The following is a 23984-nucleotide window of genomic DNA, read 5'->3' as shown; positions in this document are numbered from 1 at the left end:
GTAAAATGGCCGTAATGCTCTTAAAGTAGCAGCAACAGAACGATTATTTTCATAAAAAATTTGCACGATTTGAAATTGTTGCTCAATTGTGTAGCGTTCCATGATGAAATGTATACAAGGGAAAAATAAAAAATATTGCCTCGTTCGCCCTCCCTATCGGAAAAAAGTTGAAGCGCACCTATTGAACAACCCTATACTATTCACCTCGCTTACTATTGGTGCTTACCCCTTTTTCGCATGTTTGACCGAGCTCTTCCTCTTATTTGTGGTGTGCGCCTTGATGTTGTTCCAAAAATGGAGAGACTTACAGTGGCTTGCGAGGCGAGGGGTGACTGAAAAAACTTTTCATATCACTTGGTGCTTAGTACACGGAGATTCGAACCTTTGCCTCTGCGAATGATAGTAACGCATCAACCATTATGATAAGCTGGCTTAGATTGCGGTGGATGCATAGAATACTCAGAGAATTTAATAAGACTTAAAATTCGCTCAGCAGCTCAAACAGCTCTGGTTGGCTGTAGATATCTGCCTGTTGGAGGTTTCTTTATGGTATCAAAACGGCGCTTTAGTGCTACTTGAGGAGTTCCAGATGCACTTCAACCATTTCACGTACCTAAAGTTTGCCTGCTTTTGATTTCTCGCCCTCTAAGTAAATTTTTAAATTCTCAGGGAATGAATTACTTTATATGTATATGTACGTAGATAAGTACAAGATAGATAAATAGATTGCGCCTTGCGAATTCGCTGTGTCGTAAGAGTCCACGAATAAACAAACAAAACGAATGGGAATTACTTGTTTGTGAAGAAGAAAAGTAGGCGAGAGCAATAGAAGCAACCAAACACAAGATGCGCATGTCGGGGCTTCTTTCTCATAAAAATGCAAATAAACAGTATTTCGAGGCTTTATATGAATTTGTGATTTCACAATTTAACACCGGCACTTCGTTCTCATTAATTTGTTTAGCTTAAATCTCACAAATCCCAATATTACCCAGCCATTCACTCCCTCCTCCTTTTGTTTGCTTTGAATCGAAAAGGGAGCTGAAGTCAGACTTGGCAAAATCGTGAAAAATAAAGTAACTGCTTTTTAAAGGCGCCACCTGAAGTACTCAAAAGTATGAACTATTACACTGCGTTACAAAAACGAACTTTTTTCTGTCCTATGAACCAAATATACTTTTTCGGAAAGGGGAGAAAAAATAAAAATGCACGTGTATCGGCGATTTTCATGTACACGTCAGAATTGTTTTTTTTATGTATAAAATATAGAGCTCGTAGTCTGCCTGTGTGAAAAACTTTGGATCAATTTTTAACCCTTTTTCCGTGATCCAATCGCGCTGAATTTCTGCAGGCAGACTCGTGGAAATGTTTTTATTATGTAAAATTAAAAAAAAAAAGTTCATCAATTCTCAGATTTTCTTGCACTTTTTTTTCTAAAAAAAACCATTTTTTTCTAAATTTTCGGCAAACTTGAAGGGACTTCAAATTTTTAAACAACTTATTAACCTTTAATTTATTGTTTCATACAACACACTCTGTGCCGGTTGTGTGTTTGTTACAATTCCGGAAGTTCCGATCATCTGACAGTTGCGCTACTAGGAGACGTATACTTTGACAATTGTTTTAAGTTCTGTTGCGCGAAAACGTCTTTCTGTATATTTCATCTTACGAAAAATGTGGCTTATTCGCACCAAGTAAAAATTTTAAAAATATTACGAAAACAGTGGTTAAATCGTTTCAGAAAATATTCGAAACTGCTTATGTTCCTTACTTGTGGTATACTCCGGAAGTCTTGTGCGACTATTGCTATAGAAATGTATGCAATTTTACTGATGGAAGGTCAACAATAAAGTACTCTGTATCAACAATTTGGCTACCACGTACGGAGCTCTGCAATGAACTGTGCTACTTTTGCGTAACTTTTACTCAAACTAAAGGGTACCAATACTTTCGCCGCATTAATATTAATAATTAATAAAAAAATTCGGGGTTTTATATCTCTACTGTAATGTGGAGTGAAATACCTTTCTTTTGATACCCACATCGGCATATCTCATGCAATTTTTTTTTTAATTTCGAACAGGTGGCAACCCTGTGAAACATTGTCAGTGGCAACACCTAGGTGAAAAGTCTAGAAATGTGAGACACTATCTGTGTGCCCAATTTCATTCAAATCCGTTAAGCTAATACTGAGATCGTGTGGCTATACAGCTATGCATACAAGAATTGCTCGTTTAAAGTTATAACATACAAAAAAAAAAAATTGTGACGTGTACATGAAAATCGCCGATACACGTGCATTTTTATTTTTTATTCCCTTTCCGAAAAAGTATATTTGGTTCATAGGACAGAATGTGTGTAACGCAGTGTTATCGTTAAGTATTTTTGTTGTATTGAAATTCAATAAAAAAAGGCGAAAATAGCAAAGCAAAATTAGCACCAAAGAGTCATTGAGAAACAAAGAGTGAACTCAATATAATTCTACCCATGATTCAATTATTAAAGGTTTGCTCACTAGTGACATTCGAATTTTGACACTCCCTTACAAAAGGCTGTAGTTAAGAAGGAGCATAAAAAGGACAAAATTAAATCCTTTTTGGTAAAAATGGTAGCAAAATAGTATTTTGTTACTTAAATGGAAACAAACTGCGAACGGTTTAAAAAATAAGTTTTAATTAATATTTGAATGTAAATAATGGTATTGATAGAAGTGATTAACGGAAATTGCCAATTCTAATATTAAAACAAGAAATTATTTCCCATAATCCAAGATTTTATTTTGTGAATTAATTTTGAAATTTAAAACCCATCGCGAAGTTTCGCCAATATGAAACTATTTTGTTAAAAATAAATAAATAATTGGCTCGTACAATTCTGTTAGGTGTTTCGCCGAGATCCTCCTCCTATTTGTAGCGCGCGTTCCACAATTGGAAGGATCTTCAGTTTTAAGCCGATTCCGGTAGATGGTTTTTTATGAGAAGCTCTTTCATACTGGTACTGTGCTTTTCTAAGTCTCCTCTGGACACTTCATCCATCCATAGGAAGGTGGGCTCATCGGAAACAAGTTCTGCCAACATTTTTATAATGAGGTCTGCAATGTAATCGATTGCGCCGGGACTATTCAATAAATCTCCCTGCTGTAACTCTTTAGCAAACGCTAGCTCTTTGCAAAACATGAGTTCCGTTTAAATCACCACATCATACGAAATAAAGCTTTGTAAATTCCCCATCTCGATCTCGGATTGCGTCAAATACTCTATCATGTCCTGACTTAAGCGGTATGTATTCCATGTCATACTACCATAGTCCTGAACATATCGATGAAAACTCTTGAGCGAGTTGTTGCTCGTAAGCAGTCCATTTTGAAAATGAAATGTTTTTTCTACAAATTTTACTTTTCCTCCACTTTTAGTCAAAATTTCTATAGCTACCAACAACCCAGTGTCTTGCTAAGGGAGCCGATTTGTCAAGAGGGAATGAGAAAGCTGCTTACTGAGCAAACCTTTTATTATTGAATCCTGAATTCTACCCATATTTTTAAAGACAAATTTGACAGCTTTAAAAGTCTCTCGTAAGGATTTCCTTCTTTCCTTGCCTTCAGTAAGCATGCACGCTTATTGACATACCTTTACAATTTTCTGCTGAAGATGTGAATTGTATACTCGCATGTTTTACCATTCAATGTCCCCATACAGCTTTCAGCCTTTGTTATACACACCTTTTTATGCTAATTGTTGTATTTTTGTGTACATACCTATGCAAGCAGATACAAGTTTGAGTTTGTCACAAATTGCTCCTGGCGCTGTTTGTCAATGCTCCGTTAGTGACTCTTTAAAGCCGCCTAGCATATGAAGGTATTCGTAATCTTTACATTCTAAGGGGGTGTAGCTCAATTGGTAGAGCGCTCGCTTAGCATGCGAGAGGTACGAGGGTCGATGCCTCGCATCTCCAATTTTTTTTTCCTTCACAGAAAAAGTAAATTTTTATTTTAGTTTCCCTTTTTCTTGTTTTACTTTCGCAGTGCAATACAGTGAAATACATGAAAAATAAATGCATGGCTTAGTGAAATAAAAATATGTCAGATAAAGCTAAATATATCAGGAATGCAACAAAGTTTCTAATTAATATACATACTTATATGATTTTACTAAACAAATTTTGGGTCTTGTGCGCCTGAGGTTCGGGTTCAAATACCAAATTTTAATTTTTCAAGCTGTTCAAATTTAAAAGGTTAAGTTTTGCAATGAAATTTTCCAACTTTAAATTTGGATTTTTATATATGGGGGCCGCCGTAGTCGAATGGGTTGGTGCGTAACTACCATTCGGAATACACAGAGAGAACGTTGTTTCGAATATCAGTAAAACACCAGAATTAAGAAAAACATTTTTTTCTAATAGCGGTCGCCCCTCGGCGGGCAATGGAAAACCTCCGAGTGTATTTCTGCCATGAAAAAGCTCTTCATAAAAATATCTGCCGTTCGGAGAAGGCTTAAAACTGTAGGTCCCTCCATTTGTGGAACAACATCAAGACGCACACCACAAATAGGAGGAGGAGCTCGGCCAAACACCCAAAAAGGGGTTCTATATATATACCTATATATTGATTATTTCAATATTCAGTAGTTCCAGCAAAGAGAGCTTCTATGTATACCTTGAGAAAAACATTCAATGGTACAAAAGTCTCTTTTGCTCTCAAATATCCATGCCCGATTTACATCAGGTCAGCTACTTAGATAATCAAGTCATGGTAGCGATCTATCGACCAGCTAAGTTTGCAAAGTGCTCGCTGTATTGCCTCTCAAAACTTACAGTGAGTCAAAAAAGTATTGGCTCACTCGAAAAATCAAAGTTCTCAGTGCTATAACTTTTCTTCTAGTGAAAGTATAAAAATAACAGAAAACGGTATTTTCTAAATGTATGTATTTATTTATTACGTTTCTGACAAAAAAAAAAATTATTTCGACTTAGGTTTACAAGCTCAACCTTGAAAGGTAAAATAAGGCACAAATTCACATCAAAAAAGTATTGGCACAGGTAGTGTAATCAGCTTGCTCGATTGCAGCTGTAACGCGCTAATACTTTGTGGGTCCTCCTTTAGACTGAATAATGGCCTGCAAACGTCTCTTGATACTACTTACCAGATTTGAAGGTTCGGAAGGTGTTATTTTATTCCATTCAGCAATTATTGCCGCTTTTAGAGAATCCTTTGACGTTATATGGTGAGATCGTATCTTCCGTTCCAGAAGATATCACACATGCTCAATAGGATTTTAAGTCCGGCGATTGAGGGAGTGGTTTAAGCTGATTGCAATGGTACATCAACAACTCCTGCACAAGATAAGACGAATGTTTTGGGTCATTATCTTGTTGAAATTGCCAAGATGTCCCATTAAGTTCCAGTTTTTCGACACTTGCACTTAAATTTTCTTTAAGAATGTCACGATACACATGCTTATCCATTGTCTCATCTATGAACACGAGCTTTCCGACACCAGATGTCACGAAACACCCCCAACCCATCAAATTTCCTCCATTGTGTTTAACTGTTTTGAGCAGGTTGTTCTCTTGAAGCTCTTTATTTGGCTTTCGCCAAATCTTTTGTGCTCCATGTGACCTAAATAAATTTAATTTTGATTCATCACTTAATATGGTGGTGTTCCAAAAAGCGTCGGGCTTATTTAAATGCTGTTTAGCAAATTCTAGCCTCTTTTTCTTATTTACCTTCGAAATGAAGGGTTTGCGTCGAGGAACCCGGCCATGATACCCATCCTGATATAGGGTATTCCAAACAGTCTTGGCGGTTGAAATTGATTTCAGATGAATTTTGCACATTGGGTCTCGCACAATTTTGAAGCCGAAGTTTTTGGATTTTGTGCCATCGTGGACACCACAATTCGTTCCTGTCGTTCGGTTAATTTTTTTGGGCGGCCAGATCTGCTCTCCGGATCTATTTTGCCAGTATTGCAATAATGCATAACGATGTTTCGAACGCTGGACCATGATTTATAAACAAGTTTGCCAATTTCGCGATAGGATTTTTTTCTAAATACAGTTTTATCATTAATTGACGTAGTTCTAGGGAAATTTTAGCACCACGGCCCATTTTGGTCTATGTCCGTTGAAATCGCGATCAAAAGTGATTGCGACTGTATGCAATTCCTAAAACGTACGAGTAAGTAAAAAGCTTGACTTTATTGACTCACTGTATTTTTTAGAAGCCAAACTGGTGACAGAAATTTCCAATTGAAAGGCAATGGCCGGGTAAATAGTCAGCCATTTTCAATTGTTAGCCTATAAGGAGTTTCCATTCAGATCATTGTGCGATATGCTTTACATTTGCTGCTAATTTTGTGTCTATAGATAAATTATCAGTAGTTGGTTTATCCTATCTAGAACCACAACAACAATGAAACCCCTGGCCTTTATCTCGCAGACTCGCAGACTCCAGTAAATATATTGGCCTAACTAAGACTTGCAAGTCAGCAGGTGGTCAAATTGGTTTTGCTAATAACTCCAGTTTTTACTGTTCCCATATTACTCAAATAACACCCGCCGTAAAGGATATAAAACTGTATTCAGAGTTTTATAGAAAATGAGCGAATATTCCTGACTAATTTCTAGATGATTACCAGAACTAGAGCTCAGTTAAACAAAGGTATATCTGAGCTACTATAGCTTCCAGTTCATGTTAATCAAACCGCATTCCTTGGTCACCAGCTTTGTCGAATGCTAGTCTTCATCTAATCAAGAAGTATTTATCTCGCTGCCAAGGTAGTTGAGAGCAGAGACAGAAAGCCCAAGGCGCCAATGCACATCTCGCCTTAACTGAGATCTAAGTGAATAAATGAGTGAGTAATATGAAAATTTATAACACTTGGATGCCCAAAGCAGTAAGAACCGCGATTGAAGAAGAGAACGAAAAGATCACTGAAATGATCAAAAAACAAAAAGAAAGCTTCTGGAGTCACAATTGCTTGCGCCGCAGGACGAACCAAAGGTGCAAGTCAAGCAGCAGCCGGGCAACTATCAAATGGTAGCAACAGTTGCTGCCGCCACTAAACGAGCAAATGGAAAACTCATTTAGCCGCAAAATAGTAGGAAAACAAGAAGCGCACAGCCAGCCACAGAGTTTCGCAAATGACACAAAATATGAAGCGAACAAAAACTAAAAAAAAGTAGTTTTGCACACAATTCGCTGCTGCATTCCTGTTGATGCCGGTGTTGCTTGCGGCAAGTGCACCAAATGAGCCTTAGAAACGGCCGCAAAATATATTTTGTCGTAATCAGCAGACCAGCTATGAAAACCTAAAATAAAAATCACCGCAATCGCTAAAAGACATCATCAGCGGAACGTCAATGGATGGTGATTTAGCTGGCACGAGTAGGAGGCCCAAGCGTTGAGCGACGAGTTGAAAGGGTTCGTAGTCGATTGGTGCAGTGGCAGCAACACAGACCTGAAGTAAACTTATATTACACTTAACATGCATTTAGTTACTTAAACGACGTTGTTGTTATTTTTCACTATTTTTCTCCGTTTTCCTTCTTTTACTATTTTGCATTCCTTTATAGGCTGCTATATCGGCTTCCGGCTGCTTGGCAGCACTGCGCGCGCATGTCCACCATTTGATCATTCAAACAAATGTAACCCCTCGAGCAAGTGTATGGCACAACCAAATTGATTGCACTAATTTGCAGGTTTCAGTAAACGAAAAATAAATTGACAGCTACAAATTTCCGGAGAAATGCAAAACAAAAGGCAAAAACCAGAAATGAAGGCTGACACGTTGATGACATCGGCGGTTAGTGTGATTAGATCATCGACGGTCCAATTATAAATTTCGAAATTTTCTTAATTTTCACACCTACATGGCAAAGTAAGACCTAAGAGTCATTCGATTATTGCTCTCTTTCGTAGTTTTGCTTACAGCTCCAGGGCGTAACACGATTTACAGATTGCAGCTGACTTCAAGTCCGAAATAAGTTCTTTGATAGTTTTGTGTTTGATAAAGGCAGCAGAGCGCCACCGCGTCCCGAAATGGAGGTTAAAAGACAGAAAATCCGACGCATTCTTCAGCCATGACCCATGTGAGAAACCAAAAAAAAAAAGCATTGAGACGCATCTGACGAACCGTAGCAAAGCTGATGAAGATTAACGCTTCCGTAATTTTGTGTAAAAATTTCAAACAAATCAGAAGAAAATTGAGGGAGTTATAGAACTTTGACTGAAAGAATTTATCATGGACAACTTCGGGGCTTTGGGCTCATTTGACCTTTTTTGTTAGACTTAAATTTTTAACTTAAATTCGTCCTGTACAAGAAATTAGGGTAAGCTGGTGCAAACGAGCATCAAGTCTAGATTAACGGTCAGGAAGGCCTCGCTGTGTTTTTGATTTGATATGAATACAAGAGCTTTTTTAAATACTAAATTCTGATCTCTATCTTCAACAACTGGTCCAATTAGAGCGGGGGATAGATCAGATGGGGCGAATAATAAGGGTTCCGTGTTCCATTAAAATAATGTCACACCAGACATCTTTAACGATGAGTCAGAAACCCCGAGAGTTTGTTTGGAAGGTTTTAGCGCATCTGTCGTGTAATTCAGACCTGTTTATAAGCGACTATCACCTTTTTAAAAACTTTTAAAATTTTCTTGATTGAACAAAACTGGTCTCAAAACTGGTTGTGAAGATGAGCGGATCAAATTTCTTACCAATAGAGGCGATAACCTTTTCAAGTTACCTTCCAAATGGGGAACGAAACCAAAATGGTACATTTTTAGATATAAATTGGATAATAATCGCCGAATTCAAGATAAAGGTCGTCAGATTTTACTATTTGACCTAATCGTCTATTTCAATTTGCCTATTGGACTCTCACCCCGTAGATATATATGGAGAGTCCGGGTCTATTGGAACTCAGTTAGACTAAATGCATGCCTACCCAAGAATGATTTCGGGTTTGAATCTCAAAAATGTTTGGCACCAATTCGAAAATACACAGTTAGCTAGATTGTAACACTCCACAAATCCGCTTTGAAAATCAGTTTTCCACAACAATCGCAGACGAAATTAAATGAAATAACATAAAGGGCCGTGACCGTGGATCCCTAGCAATCTTCACTGAGGTCGCCAGGCTAAATAATAAGGTCGACAGTGGCATTTAGGCCTGTCCACTGCAGTGTCTTACAAGCTAAACTGAAGTTATAAAATAATCTGATGCGGGCTCAGGGACTCTTTCGGAGTTCCACAACCCATTACTGCCTTCTCTGATCTTGATTTAGTGAACTTTGTACTAAAGTAGGTTCCACATTAAGTCAGCTTTCGCCGCATAGGCCATTAATAGCTGGACCACAGGGCTCACTTGTAAGAAAACTTTCTCTCCTAGAAGGAATTAACACACAACTGGGTTCCCGTTCGCAAGGCAGGCGCTAAGATAGAATCCCCAGGGTCCCAGAAAAATTGGCGCTCCAGCGTACACTTGGCGCAGAACCATTGAACCGCAAATTACAACTGGTATAACATTTGCCGTGCAGTGCGTAATAGAGTGCGATTTAGATCTATTGTATAGGCCTTATACTCCAAGGGGTCATCGGGACTGCAGTAAGTAAGTAATTAGATGGATAGTTTATGAGGTTTGCACTTCGACCTGATGGTTAAGTAATTAACCCACCCATGCCCATTTCACCATGCTCCTTGACTCCATGCCATCAAGAGTCGTACTTGAAACTAGATACAGTGTGGTGCTGCCAATGGCTCAATTGTGGTCAAACTCTGAAAATGAGGTCGGCATTTTGTGTTTTCGCATTTTCACGGATGGCTCCACGACCGAGCACGGCACTGGCTCTGGGGTCTACGTGGAATCCAGCGGGACAAAACTGCATTTTTCTCTGTGTTTCAAGCGGAGCTGCGTGCTGTTTAAGAAGCGATGAACTTTGTTGTGGAAAACAGATGGAGATGTAGATGCTAACATGGGTCCCATGGGCATCGTGGGTAACGGTACCTCTAACTCCTTAGCTAGGATGGGCTGAGGTCAACTTCATTGGCCCAAAGCCACGATTAGCAAACGGGCTACTCTAACCCACAATCGAGCTTGGCAGACTGAAAGAGGCTGCAGATAGACTAAACTGATATTATCTGTCATGTCCGACCGACTGTCGCAAATCCTCCTGCCATTAAGCAGAAGGAACTGTAGGCAGCTGTTTGGACCGATGACGGGCCATTTTCTGCAGGCGAAGCACATGGAAAAGGTAGGCATCTCAGTCATTGCACTCAGCCCTGCAAGTGAAGAGGAAGATGAGACGGCGGACCACTTTCTGTGCGTCTGCCCGGCCTTCGCTCGAATCAGGCATGAGGTCTTTGGCACTGAAGTGCTAAGAAGCGACTACCTAGGCTCCTTGGCACCACAAGATATACTCAGATTTCTTCGGAGGTCGGGTAGATTTAAAGAAAATTAAAAGGGAATCCGAGTGCAATACAATGGACTTAATTGTGTCTGAGTGCTGTACTTGCTAGTTGTCCCGACCAAAAGACAAAAAAAAAACCCCACCCACTGTTTTGAGAGGAGCTCCACTTCTAGAGTGAGGAGTTCCACTTTAATTTCACAAATGTGGCACCATTAAGTTCAAACCGCTGTGTGCATTAAAATGAAGTAATTTTTTTGTTTTTTTATATTAATTTTGTTATTTATTTATTATTTTATTTTAATTGGTTTCTAGCATTGCGCATGCGTACCAAAAATATGCACTTGGCTTCATTATTTAGCATTTGGCTGGCTGCAATATCAGCACTTTTGTGGTCAATGTTGTCATCTTTGTCATGTCCATCGTCATCAGCTTCATTAACGTGATTTTCGAGTCCATCATCGGATGCTGTTGCGCTTGTTGGCTAATATGTCAAGCCTGCGCACCGCACAAATAGCTGAGCAATTTCAAGCTGCCATATTTGCGGGTGCTCGGGTGATATATTATCCAAGTCATTATAACGAGAAACGAATTTGGAACAAACAAGCAACCACAAAGCGGGGCATTTAGGTGCAATATATCAGAGAATTTTGAAAAAGTAGATGCGCTACATTGAAATATAAATAAATAATTGACACTTGCGACGTGTCGTGGCCGTGTTTGTGTCATAAGAATTTTAATTTGTTACACAGCCAATGCGATTTCGACGAACTGCACCGCTGGAGCTCAACGTTAGTTTGGGAAGAGGTCAATGTGAGCGATTTTTTTATGGTTGGAGCATCTTTTTCTGTGGCATAGAAAACCGAAGAAAAAAAATGAAGTACGCGATTCAATTGCACAAATATTCCACAAACATTTGACATTTTTCTGTTTCTTTTGGGCAATTTCGTTTTGTGATTTTCAAACACATTTAATTGGCTACCAAGCGGCAAACACACGCACAAACACAGGGACATCAATGCGTTTTGCTATGCGCTGAAGACGCGATTTTGAAGAGCACTCGAACAGCAGCCGTTTGTTGTTTAACAAGCCGCCAAGCGATGTGATTTTATTCATTTTTGGGCTCAGACAACAATAAATGTGTTGCATTTGCTTGTTGCACGCATCTGTTGCAATGATGGCAGCTGTTTGTGGCAGCTGATGATGCCTTGCAAAATCAAAGTCGAGCAGCCAAAAATGCACGAAATACATTCAAGTACGTAATGCACAATGCAAACTGGCACATTTCGATTGCGGTTGAGTGTTGATTTGCTGCTGCTGATGTTGTTGTTGCTTTTGTTGTTGCCATATTGTCTCCAGCGTGCGAGCGTGCTATTGGCAAGAAGATGTAACAACAAAATCGAATTCTTCAACGCCATTTGTAAAATAAACTGAAGCTAAATTCAAAACTAAAAGCAAAGAACAAAAAAAAAAAAACAAAAAAAAAGCAAAAAAAAATAATCTGTTTAAAACAAAAGACTTTAGCAACGAATCTCGTTTACAATGCGATCGTCTGATCACCTGTCACAAGCGTGACGAGCGCGCTCAGGTATTTAACTTAAATGCACCTCTATTGCTTGTTAATGTTACTTTGTCGACTGTTATTGCTGCTGCTGCTGATGTTATTGCTATTGTTGTTGTTGTTGTTTTCTTGTATGTGTGTAATATATATTTGTTTTTCGTTTTCTGTTGTTGTTTTTGAGTTGCTGTTATTTTGCTATTATTGTCGCTCTTACTTACTTTTAGTCAGACATTTTATTGCCGCTTTAGTTAGTAAATACTTTGCTTGTTTTCTTCAAGTTTATGGCTCGTTTTATTACTTTGAGTTGGTTGCTTCTTCGTTGATTTCCTCCTTTGCATTCTCTGTGAATACGAAAGTAATGCTGACAAGCTACTAATTTGTGTTACTCCTAGAAAAAAAGAGAGTTCATTGCCTTGTTAGCAAAAGGGCTAATTTGCTTAATTTTCTGTTTGGTTTTGTCTTTCAGAGTCCTTAGCGCTCTAGTTTGCACAAAAACACAAAACTTAAACAAAAAAAAAAAAAAAAGAAATTTGACGTGTTTCTTTGTTGGAGAGTAACGAACTGAATTTTAAGTCAAACAGTAGCAGAAACGGGCTTCAGAACTTAGCAAGACAGTAAAACTTCCCTGCAGATGCGACAAATGGCGATGGACCAGCTTACTAACTGAAAAGTTTCATGTCATGCTGATTAACACACCACGAACTAAGAGAGAATTGACTAGCCATCCGCCCGCGAAACCGACTGCGTGATCCCGTAACATCGTTTCAACGACGATACGCCTGTTATTCCTTACTCTGGTATCCCATGATGTTCCCCCCTTTATGATACGGAACTTATGGCAATAATGAAAGCCGTGACACTGGTAAAGTGTGATGCGATACCTGGAGATCTTCTCTACATTTTCACTGATGTCCAGGCAATAAAATCCCTCACAAAACAGTCAACAACCTCCGAGGTATCCATGAAAGGCCGCACATCTCCTAACCAAATGGCTGAGTAATTTCACCTAAAGCTAACATGAGCTGCTGGCCTGACATTGAGGGTAACTGCAGATCCGATGAACTAGCGAGACACGGCTCCAAATTGACCGATGAGTACACATACAATGACATAGGCACTACTATGACTACTTACCTTTGAGGCAGACGTAAGAGCAGCGAATGAAAATGAATGAAAGATGGCTAAAACCACATACAGAATCGCCTGACAGCTGTGACCGACTCTCAATGCTAAACGCACAGCGTGTCTGCTAAGCCAAAGTCTTAGCGCACGGTTTGCGCTCATAACGGGGCACTGCCTAATAGGTAGGCACACCCAAAGGATGGGTGTGCAAACAAATGACTTCTGCAGAAGCTGTCTAGATGAGGTAGAGGGAAATTTGACCTCGCACCTTCTGTGCCATTGTCCTGCGTTATCCCGACTTAAATTTACTATAGGCAGGTAGGTGAAATGGCTAAAGTGCCGGTCTGGCACTCCTCAAGTAGCACTAAAGCACCGGTTTCGAACCGTTTTGATACCATTATGAGACATCCAACAGGCAGATATCTACAGCCGGTCAGAGCTTTTGATATAATGGAGGAGATTGATTAAATTTAGGTTGGCCTCAGGCTGTCGAAGCAAGGAGTGCCCAGCGACCTTATTCGTCCAGTTGCCAAACCCGAACATTTACAGAGAAAGTGCTCAACAGTCTCCAGTCTCTGAAAGGTCCCCACAGCTTCTGCAATGGGGGTTAAATGGTAGCCCTAGCTTTTCCGCGTGTGTGCCGATCGTCCAGTGACCGATAAACATAGCTACGAGTTTGGAAATTGAATGGCGAGGAGTTCAAAGGACTTTCTGAGTCTTTCATATATCGTATTGGGGACAAAGGGTTCTCGAAATAGCACATGAAGAAATGGAGTTCCATCTTTTCTGCTCTTTTCTGAGAAATAATTTGTGCAGCTCCCCGTTTCACAACTGTGAGGGTGATGCCGATGACCGAGTAGGAAGCCTCTGAGGCCAATTCAGTCCCCTTACCGGCAAGCTCATCAGTAATTTCATTTCCCTCTATGTTCCTATGTCCTGGAACCCAGATCAGAGAAATGTTACCTAAACACCCAAAGAGATTTGATCTCCTCCTTTATTATTTGCTATTCTAGGTAGACAATTTTTAAATGAATTGGAAGATCTCAGTTCTGCGGAAACCGGGACAAAACGCCAAGTTGCCTATGTGACATCACAATGGCCTATGAGCCTGAGTGTTTCACAATGAACAACCGCTTCAACCTAATTTAATCTAGATGTAAAATTTTTACTTATGAATTTCATTTTTTCTTTTTTTGCTGAGCTGAAAAAATCATCTCTCACAAAAGATGGAACTAACTCGTGAAACCTCTGGTGTGATAATTTATTACGATTTTTAACGTGGATTATCGAAACAGGAATGCATTGATCAACTTACTTCGACTTATTGCACTTCGGTTGAAGCATCCCACTTACCCACTGTGGAATGCTGATGCAACGAGTTCTAACGTAGTAGTCGATAAATTTCGTGAAGGTCGTCCAAGACTGGTTGTGGTGCCATAAACAATAGATGCTGTGCGTCAATTGATAAAGTGCCTGAAACAAAACAACAATCGATGTACGGGTGTTCCGAGACAAGCTTAGTCCAACAAAAGTTGTTTCAACAGCAAGCAAATTTAAAGCAAACCTAATTTTTGATGTATTTGAAGAGAAAATGCCTACAATGCAACCGTAAAAGGCTCTAAAGCCACAATGAGGACCTTCACACCAAGCTTGGTACGAGTTACTCGGAAATCAGTAAATTTTAACTAATTATTTTGTGCTTTCAAAACTATCTTATTGTAGGATTTTTTATTATTATTATTTCCTAGCGCCTCGGCTGAGGGAGCAAAGTGCCGAAACAAATAAATTCCATTATGATCTATTTCTGGCTTTAAGCTTTATTTGCGGCCATGTTCGCGAGTCGTCAGCTCTCGTGACTTCATCCTACAGGCTTCGTCTCCAAGGGTCTCTTTGGGTCGACCTTTACGGCGAGAGCCTTGCGGATTCCAGTCTAAGGACATTCTGCTGACCTGACCTACGCAGGTAAATTTGTTGACTTCTTCAATGGGTAGGATTATGGAGTAACAAATTATCGCCAAGGCAGCGTACATAATTTCAATGGTTCAGATTACAACCTAATCAGCTGTTGGATGGTCATTAAAATTAAAATTTGTTCACTGATAAAAAGCAACGAAAGCTTTGGACCATCATTTGGCAGACCGGCATATATGAGTTGGAAGAACGCACACAGCGAAATAATTTACTTAGTGAGTGATGCTAAGTCGAGTGATCTAAGGATTTTGGACATAATAAGAAAAAGTTTAAAAAAAAAAATTAAAAATTTTCCGATTTATTCAATGTTGAAAATTTTGCCAAGTCAACTGATTGAACAATTTTGGAAATAACAAGAAGCAAAATTTTGAAAAAAGGTACACATTTTCAAGTTTATTTCATGTCCAACATTTTGATATTCGCATATTTTTAACACTAAACCTACCATGGAAGGGTCAAATTACCCATTTTAAACTTTTTGTTAGAAGTTCTTAGAAATATCATTATTAAATCGTCGTTTGCCCTCACGACTTTTATTAAAAAATACATCGAATGTATTTTTCAAGATTTACTCTTCTCTTTCTAATTGTTTTACCGAGAAATACATGTGATCTTAATAATATATATAATATTTTAAAGACGGGTCATTTGACCCACATTGGTAGGAATAGGAATACATAAAATTCCGGTGCGTTTAGTGTTAAAGTGACAAATCTTCGGTGTTTTTTTAATTTTTAATTTTTCTCCTTCTCATTTTTAAGGTAAAATTTTTTTTTTTTAATTTTTGGGGAACATTTTTTTTTGTAATTTTTAGGAAGCACCCGATTCTATATAAAGTTATTGAAGTATTTGGGACATTGTCGTAAATTTGTCTGAGAATTTGTCTATTTGTGGGCTAAGAAGTAAACTGACAAATTCGGAAAAAATTTAATAATTTTGAAATTTATTCAATGTTGAAAAATTTGGAAAAAAGTTTTGTAAGATGTAATATTTCTGGCTTTTTTTAACATTTTTTGAAAAGTTTTTTTTTGTCGGAATTTGTTTTTTTTTTTGTCTGTTTTGGAAAAGTTATCGAAGTATTTCGGACATTATTCGTAAATTTTTCTGAAAATTCGTTTATGTTTAGGTTAAGAAGTAAACTAACATATTTTGGAAAAAATTAATAAATTTAAAATTTATTAAATAACTAAAATTTTCGAGTAAAATTTTTTAAAATGAAATATTTTCGGTTAATTTTAACATTTTTATACATTTTTTGTAGATTTTTAGGATAAAATTTACTTTTTTTTTATAAAATGCAAACGAACTTAATACACCAGTACGAGGGGTGCCTTTTATATGTCGGGATTTGGCAACCCTGGTATTGCAATCTGGCAACTGACAGCTGTATCGCAAAGTTTGACATTTTTTGGCTTTTACATACTCAGAACGTTTTGAAATACCAGCGCTATTTGTGTTGTTTACAGTAACTTAAAAGATTCATCTCGGTCCAAAAATGGAATTAAATCGTGAACATTTTTGTGCGATTATTTTTTACAACTTTCGACGTGGATTAACTCAGCAACATTGCATGGATGAACTTAATTCATTTTTTGGCGATGAAGCTCCATCAAGGACCAGTGTTTATCGATGGTATGGTGAATTCAATCGTGGTCGTAGTTCACTCCAAAACGAATTTCGTGAAGGTCGTCCAAAATCAGTTGTTGTTCCGAAAACCATTGATGCTGTGGGCGAACTGATATTGCAAGATCGTCATGTGACCTATCGTGAGATTGAGACAATCTTAGGCATTAGTGGGACAAGCATACATTCAATATTGCATAAACGCAAAACAGTAAATTCTGAGTGGTACACAACCATTTGTTTGCCAGTTGTCTTCCAAGAAATTAGGAAAACCAATCGCCAAAGACGGATCATTCTTCACCAGGACAATGCGAGCTCTCACACATCGGCTCAAACAACTGCATTTTTGAGCACCCAAAATATCGAATTAATGGGTCATCCGCCGTATAGTCCTGACTTGGCACCGAATGACTTCTTTTTATTCCCGTACGTAAAAAACAAACTAAGAGGTCAACGTTTTTCGACACCTGAAGAAGCGGTTGCGGCATTCAGAATGCATGTTTTGGAGGTACCTCATTCAGAGTGGCAAAAGTGCTTCGACAATTGGTTCAAACGCATGCAAAAGCGTATAGATCTTCATGAAGAATATTTTGAAAACAATAAAGTGATTTTCGATGATTAAAATTTGTGTTTGTTCTCTAATCTCGACATATAAAAGGCACCCCTCGTACGTATGGTAGAGGTTGGCTAAACCAGCAGTTTGCTCTGGTTCTCTGTATCTATTTGAATATGACTTGAAAAGGTATGGAGATAGGTTCAGTATTGCACAAATGAAAAGAAAAAATATTGGAGGGGCGTGTTTCAAAAATTGCAACAAAAAAACTTCCCCAAAAATTTGCAATTAAAAATATTATCAGCCACCGTAGCCGAATAGCTGGTGCGTGACTATCATTCGATAATGCACAGGTTCAAACCGCCGTGTATGAATATCAAGTCCTTCTAAAATATTAATTTTTATTTGTGAAATTTATGATTTTAGTGAGAACTTTTACAAAGCTTTGGTTTCGAATGTTTTTGTTATATCATGAACTATATTTTTATAAATAATTAACAAAAAAAAAAATTTTGCATGAAAAATATTGGGAATATCGTATAAAAATAAAGTGACTTAATTATGTGAGCATAAGTGGGCTTACCCATGATGGAAAGAATAATGAGATGGCGCCTGTCGTGGTACCGTTACTTTGTTCTTAGTGAATTTGACAATGAGTTACGTCGTTTTAGCACCAGTATGGCCAGATTACCATTTTCGTAACTTGATTTAGAATGTTTTTTTTGTTACTTAGTTTCGGAGTCTTAGTTATTTCTTCACGACATTTTTCTGTTCTAATTAAAAGTAATGTTTATAATTTTGTAAAGTATTCCTGTTTTTTAATTAGTTCAATAATTCACTCAGTTTTACTTAGTTCTACTTTTTTTAACATCTGGTCGCATTGCTCGCGATTGCAGTTGTTGTTGGTGTTCTTCGGCTTGCAGCAGTCAAATCGCTCTCTCACTATTGCAGTATTGCCTAGCTTTGGATATAAAAGCGCACTAAAATGTCCATTTAAAGAAAATAAAATACCAAATTTTTATTGAATCATTTAAAGAACTTTGTATGCGTGACAAATTGTCTTTAAAATGTGCGTTGTTTTCTAATAAATGTGTTATAGTTATGTACAATTTAATTTATGAGTTTTTTTGTTAAAAGAAACTCTTTTGTTAAGGAAACGACTTATTTGCTATATTTGAGGTTATGTTACAAGATGAGGTACTCTTTTTTGTAAAAATGTAGTTATGGTTTCTTCAGTATTTTCTGGTATTTTGTTGCTTATTTTAACTATGAATACACCTCTTGATGCCCTATGCTCCACTAAGGATTGAGAGCCGGAAGAAACGATGGTCCTAATTCGCATTCAGTAAACTCAAACGCTTTTTAAAATGTGTAAAAAGATTTTCAATGTTACTTACTTAAAAGGAGCAAAAAATTAAATTTGCACTTTCTAAATATCAAACTTTATAAGAATCAACAAATTTGCATTAGCAAAAAAACTTGCTGGGAATTTTTATAAATATGAGAGCTTAAAAATCCCTTCAAACAATAATAAGAGCGGGACTTTCTCCTGAGAATGCTGTCATATAATTTCCTCTACTGGCGCTCATACAAGCAATACTCCATAAACCGTTAGTTGCTTTGAAAAATTAGCATTTCTCTTCTAAAAAGCATTCTCTCTCTCGCATTCACCTGTATTGGAAGTGTTGGATTATTAAATTAAAATGTGCAAATAAATTAATATTTCATTTCTAACTCATTGCACATTTCATTTCTTTGCACATTTGCATGCTGGCAGCCCAGCGTGAGAGCATACAAGTCATTTTTTACAGCTAACGCAAGCAAATCGCGAAGAGAAGTCCTTCATCTGCAAACAGCCTGCAGGCTAGAAACAGAACGAAAAAAAAATAAAAATAACAAAAAATAATAATAAACAAAGTAACAACCGGCATTTAAGTTGTTCGATGAAAAATGAGCCAGGAAAATCGTAAAAATTATGATTATCATGGGGAAAAACTAACAAACGTTGGCACCATCAAATATCACTGAATGGCTATGAGTACTCTTTCCTACATACGCACATACATATGTACATACATACATACCTGTGTGCGTACGCATGCCTTACAATGGAGTACCCCACCACGGCAACAAGGTAAGTATTTAAGCGCAAAATGTAAATATACTTTAGTGGCACTTTCAAGAGGCGTTTACAAGCGAACTGCTCGTGCGCCGCTGCGACTGTTGAGTGAGTTGCAAAGTGGAAGATGCGTGGCAGCAACATTTCACGCATTTAACGATGAGTTGTTTATTAGTTGTACACGAATGGCAGTTAGCCAACAACAAAAACAAAGAACACATAAACAAAAACAATTACAAGAAAATCAAAAGCAAAAACAAACACAAAAATAAGCAACATTAAACACAAAACTTAAAGGCCCAACACATGTTTGTATGTATAATGTAAGATGTTGACAGGTGGTAATATTTCGCACGCATATTTGCCACAAGTGTTTATTATTGCCACACAGGCATTGCTAGGAGCAGCCGTGTAGGAAATGGAAGCGATTAATGTAATAAATTTCATTAATACCCCACAACAACAGCACAAATAGTATAAATGATTTCTAAATTTAAATAATTTGTTTGCAAAAGATGGCGCATAGAAAAAACAAATTGAAAAAAAAATAATAATAAAAAAAATTGGTCCACATTTTTTTTTTTTAAACACGTAATATGTATGTAATATATGTAAAAAGCTCAAAATTAATAAAAGAAAAATTAACAAATAAAAAAAAAATTATAAAAAAAATTTCCAAAATTTTGCAAAAAATTAAAAAAAAAAAACACACATAATATACACAGACCTCTAGTCAATAAAATACATTTAAAAAAATTCATCCGCCGCCGTAGTCGAATGGGTTAGTGCGTGACTACAATTCGTTAATATCCGACTTCGAAACCTACTTTGGGCATAAAAAACCAAATGATAGAAAAAGTTGTTTCTAATACCGGTCATTCAACGGCCGGCAATGCCAAACCTCCTCATAAAACGATCATCTACTTTTCGGAGGTGGCACGAAGCTGTAGACACATGCATTTGTAGAAAAACATCAAGACCCGCACCACAAACCGGAAGAGGAGCTCAGCTAAATTTCTGATAAAGGATGTAAGTACCAATTATATCCCATATATATAAATAGATATGTACAAGGTGGCGTAAAATTATTCACGCTATCGGAAGATTTTAAATTTTTGGGAATGGCGTCGTACATTAATCGTAGTTGACACTTGTGAACTGGACAGCTGCTGTACTATTGTGTATTGCTGTGTATTAAGATCAAAGAAAGATTTTCTGCACTCAAAATAATTTTTATATTTAGTAAAAAGTTATTTATAGTTATAGTTATATTTAGTTAATAAAGTTATTAAAAAAAAAAAAAAATTGATGATTAATTTTGCGCCGCCTGGTATATATAAAATCCAGCCGTATTTTTATGCCGCTGGTAAATTTGAGTATATAGAGCGATTCTACTCCAATTGATCCAAGTAATTTGGGTACTGCCGCCAACTCTTCTATATATAAAATGTTCTTGCATTTCGTTAAAATTTTGCACATTAGCTAAATTTATACTCAAACTGACGGAAATGAACTTTGAATGGAGTTCGCTTCACTGCAGTCTGGGGGATTAGTAAAAATCAGAGAAAGTTCCTAGGTTAGGATAAGTTAGGTTGAGCGGCTATCATACCACACATTTAAGCCTGAATAGCACCATTGTCCCTTAGTACCATAGTTTCATCCTTTACACTCCTGAGCCTTCTCTGAACCAACCTGTGGATTTAATGAATTTTGTTAATTCCGACAACCTTATTTGTGTCAATGCTGTCAAGAAAGGCGAATCTGAGCGTGGAAAGCCTTTTTAAGCATAGAGCAATGCATGCATACAGGAGATGTTCCACGGTTGCCTCTTCTTCAATATCTTAACATTTTCCGTAAGAGTCATTATGTGGTATCCCCAGTACATTTGCATGTCTTCCAATTATACAATGCCCCGTTAGCACCCCTATCGTTATTCTGATTTCTGTTCTGTTTCAATAGTCAAACTTACCTACTTTTCTAGTTTCTAAAAACAAACAAAAAAATCATTCCTTAACCCCAAAAAACTTTATCCATACAAACAATACTTTAAGAGCAAGAGAAAGGGAAGAGGTACTAAAACCTTATATGGAAAAGCCAACATTTTCTTATCCGATTTGCATAGGTAAATGGAATATCGTTGGAAAGGACATACAGTATTTAAGATTATAATATGATAATATTTCTCATACTCAACTTTCAAAATTTCGATCCACATTTCTAAAACTTTTGCGACTATATTAGAAATATTAACTCACTTTCATCGGAAGTTAGGTAATCTTGGAGTGCGACTTGATTCCAAACTCCATTGGAAGCTACACATTGAAAATCGGGTAAAGAAGGCCAGCATAGCTTTCTACTCCTGCAAATTCATGTTCGGCAAAAAATGAGGACTTAAACCACAGGCCGTTCTTTGGATGTGCAACGCAGTGTTCTGTCAATTTTAATGTACGGGAGCCTGATTTGTTGGGGAGCTCTTCGGAGAGGGGCTCACTAAACTGGCGATGGTGTAAAAGACTTCTTGTATTGGCATCACCGGAGCATGTAGAACTTGCCCCAGTGCTGCCTTGATTGTCGTTTTGTACTTGCTGCTCAAAGTGTAATCAAGTCAAAGAAGGTTTGCCTCTGGAGGCAATCTCTCAAGGGATATGGTATCATTTTCGGGCAATTAGTACCGCATTTTCTCAACTTGGTACAGATCTTTCAATTCAAAAACTTGAGTTTGAGGGTCGTGCCACGGCAATCTTTCCAAGTAAATTTGTACCGAGGCTGTTACCTCTGTCTCTACTGAAGGTTCCAAGATGGAATTGCGAGTTGGAGCGGAGGTTTTCTCTAAATCACCCAACTTATCTATTTCCTTTAAACTGCCGAATACTGCTAGAGTTTTTCAGACAGAAGTCTTCGCGATTCTGCAGACATGCGGAATGCTTGTGGAATGAATGAGCGAGAGAGATATGAACATTTTTTCCGTTAGTCAAGCCGCGATCAAAGCTCTGACGATGCCATGGTGCATATCCAAACTGGTCAACTCCTGTAAAGAGAAGATTTAAGCCCTTGGGTATGCAGGTAACATTTCTCTGATGTCTTGAACCCCCATAGGAACAGAGAGGGAAATGAGATTGCTGATGTGCTTGTTAGGAAAGGGACTGAAATGGCCGCAAAGACCTCCTCCTACCGACCCTCGAAATTCCGCTGACTGCCGTTAAAGGGGAATTACATAACTTATTCTCGAAAGCGCAAGACAGATGGAGCTCTATTTCTTCGTTGCTTTTTCGAAAACCTTTTGGCTCCAGTACATTGGACGTAGCACGCCGAAAGTTCTGGGTATTTCTCACCATTCAATTTCCAAACTCGATGCTTTATTTACCGGTCATTGGACGATCGACACACTCGCAGAAAAGCTAGGTTTACAATTTAACCTCCATTCCAGAAGTTGGGGGGATTTTTCGGGGAAGGAGAGTGTTGAATACTTCATCTATAAATGACCAGACTTGGCTGCTGAACGATTAAGGTCACTGGGTGCTTCTTTCTTTGACAGTCCGGCGCAGTGCTTTAACCGAAATTTCATCAACATTCTTCATTATATCAACAGCACTGGTTGGCTGTAGATATCTGCCGTTGGAGGTCTCAAAACGATGTCGAAACGGTTCCGAAACGACGATTTAGTGCTACTTGCGGAGTGCCAGAGTGGGACTTCAACCATTCCACCTACCTACCCTGAGATACTAAAACCTTATATACATAAGTATACATTTTTTGATCCGATTTCGTTGGAAAGGCTAGTCAGTCAGTTTTTCAGTTCGATAATTTTGATCATTTTTCTTATAAAATATTTTTTTGAAGAGCTCCACATTATAATTTTTAAAAGTTCGATCCCAAAATTTTTTCAACTATACTATAATCCTTTCAAATATTGAGAATTTACCTTTTAAATAAGATATCTTTCGAGATGTAGTGTCTTGCAGTTATGACTATTGAAATATATACGCCCACCAAAAAAATAATAAATAAATAAAACACAAAGCAAAAAAAAAAAAATATTGAACTTAAAGAAGAGGTAAATGTTGATGAAAATTTAATTTTTTCTAAATTTCACATTAGTGTTTGGATGTTTCTATGTTTCAGTCTAAAATTTTAGCGAAATAGAAGACCATTTTGCTAAAGTTTGTTAAGTTTTATTTGTATTGGGTGTATGATAAGTTGCAAACTGAAGACGTTTTGAAAAAAATGTTATGGGTTTGAGATTTATTTATTTGAGAATTATTTCATTTGGTAACTACAGTGATTTTTTTCTAAGATTGTGTTTTGCAAGAGTATATTTTATTCTAAAAAATTATAAATGATTTTACAAAAATTTATAAATATATTCAAAGGAACGCAAAATACTTCAGTTCGAAAAACTATACCATAATTTTCAACAAGAATAAATCTGAAAATTATTGAATTGAAAACTTTCTCAAAATGCTTCTTATGAACTCAGTCCCAGAAATAAACCAATTACGTATCCATTCATAGGGAATGACGGAATACCCTATGATCAAAAATTACCGGAAATGTTTAATTTAAATGACCCGCGCACGTGGGAACCGGTCCATATTTTTTTCTTATGTTGGTAGGACTGTAAGACACACATACTATA

General features: G+C 37.4%; 1 non-coding gene across 1 annotated transcript; it reads left to right on the top strand.

Moving 5' to 3' along the window:
- Positions 1-3878: 3878 nt before the first annotated feature.
- Trnaa-agc (transfer RNA alanine (anticodon AGC)) lies at positions 3879-3951 on the top strand. The gene has a single exon. It is a non-coding gene; the product is annotated as a tRNA-Ala (tRNA).
- Positions 3952-23984: the final 20033 nt, after the last annotated feature.

Source organism: Anastrepha obliqua, chromosome 1 (genome assembly GCF_027943255.1).
Source record: "Anastrepha obliqua isolate idAnaObli1 chromosome 1, idAnaObli1_1.0, whole genome shotgun sequence".
Taxonomy (NCBI): domain Eukaryota; kingdom Metazoa; phylum Arthropoda; class Insecta; order Diptera; family Tephritidae; genus Anastrepha; species Anastrepha obliqua.
Note: the sequence above shows the minus strand (reverse complement) of the source record. Positions and strands in the feature narration are given on the sequence as shown.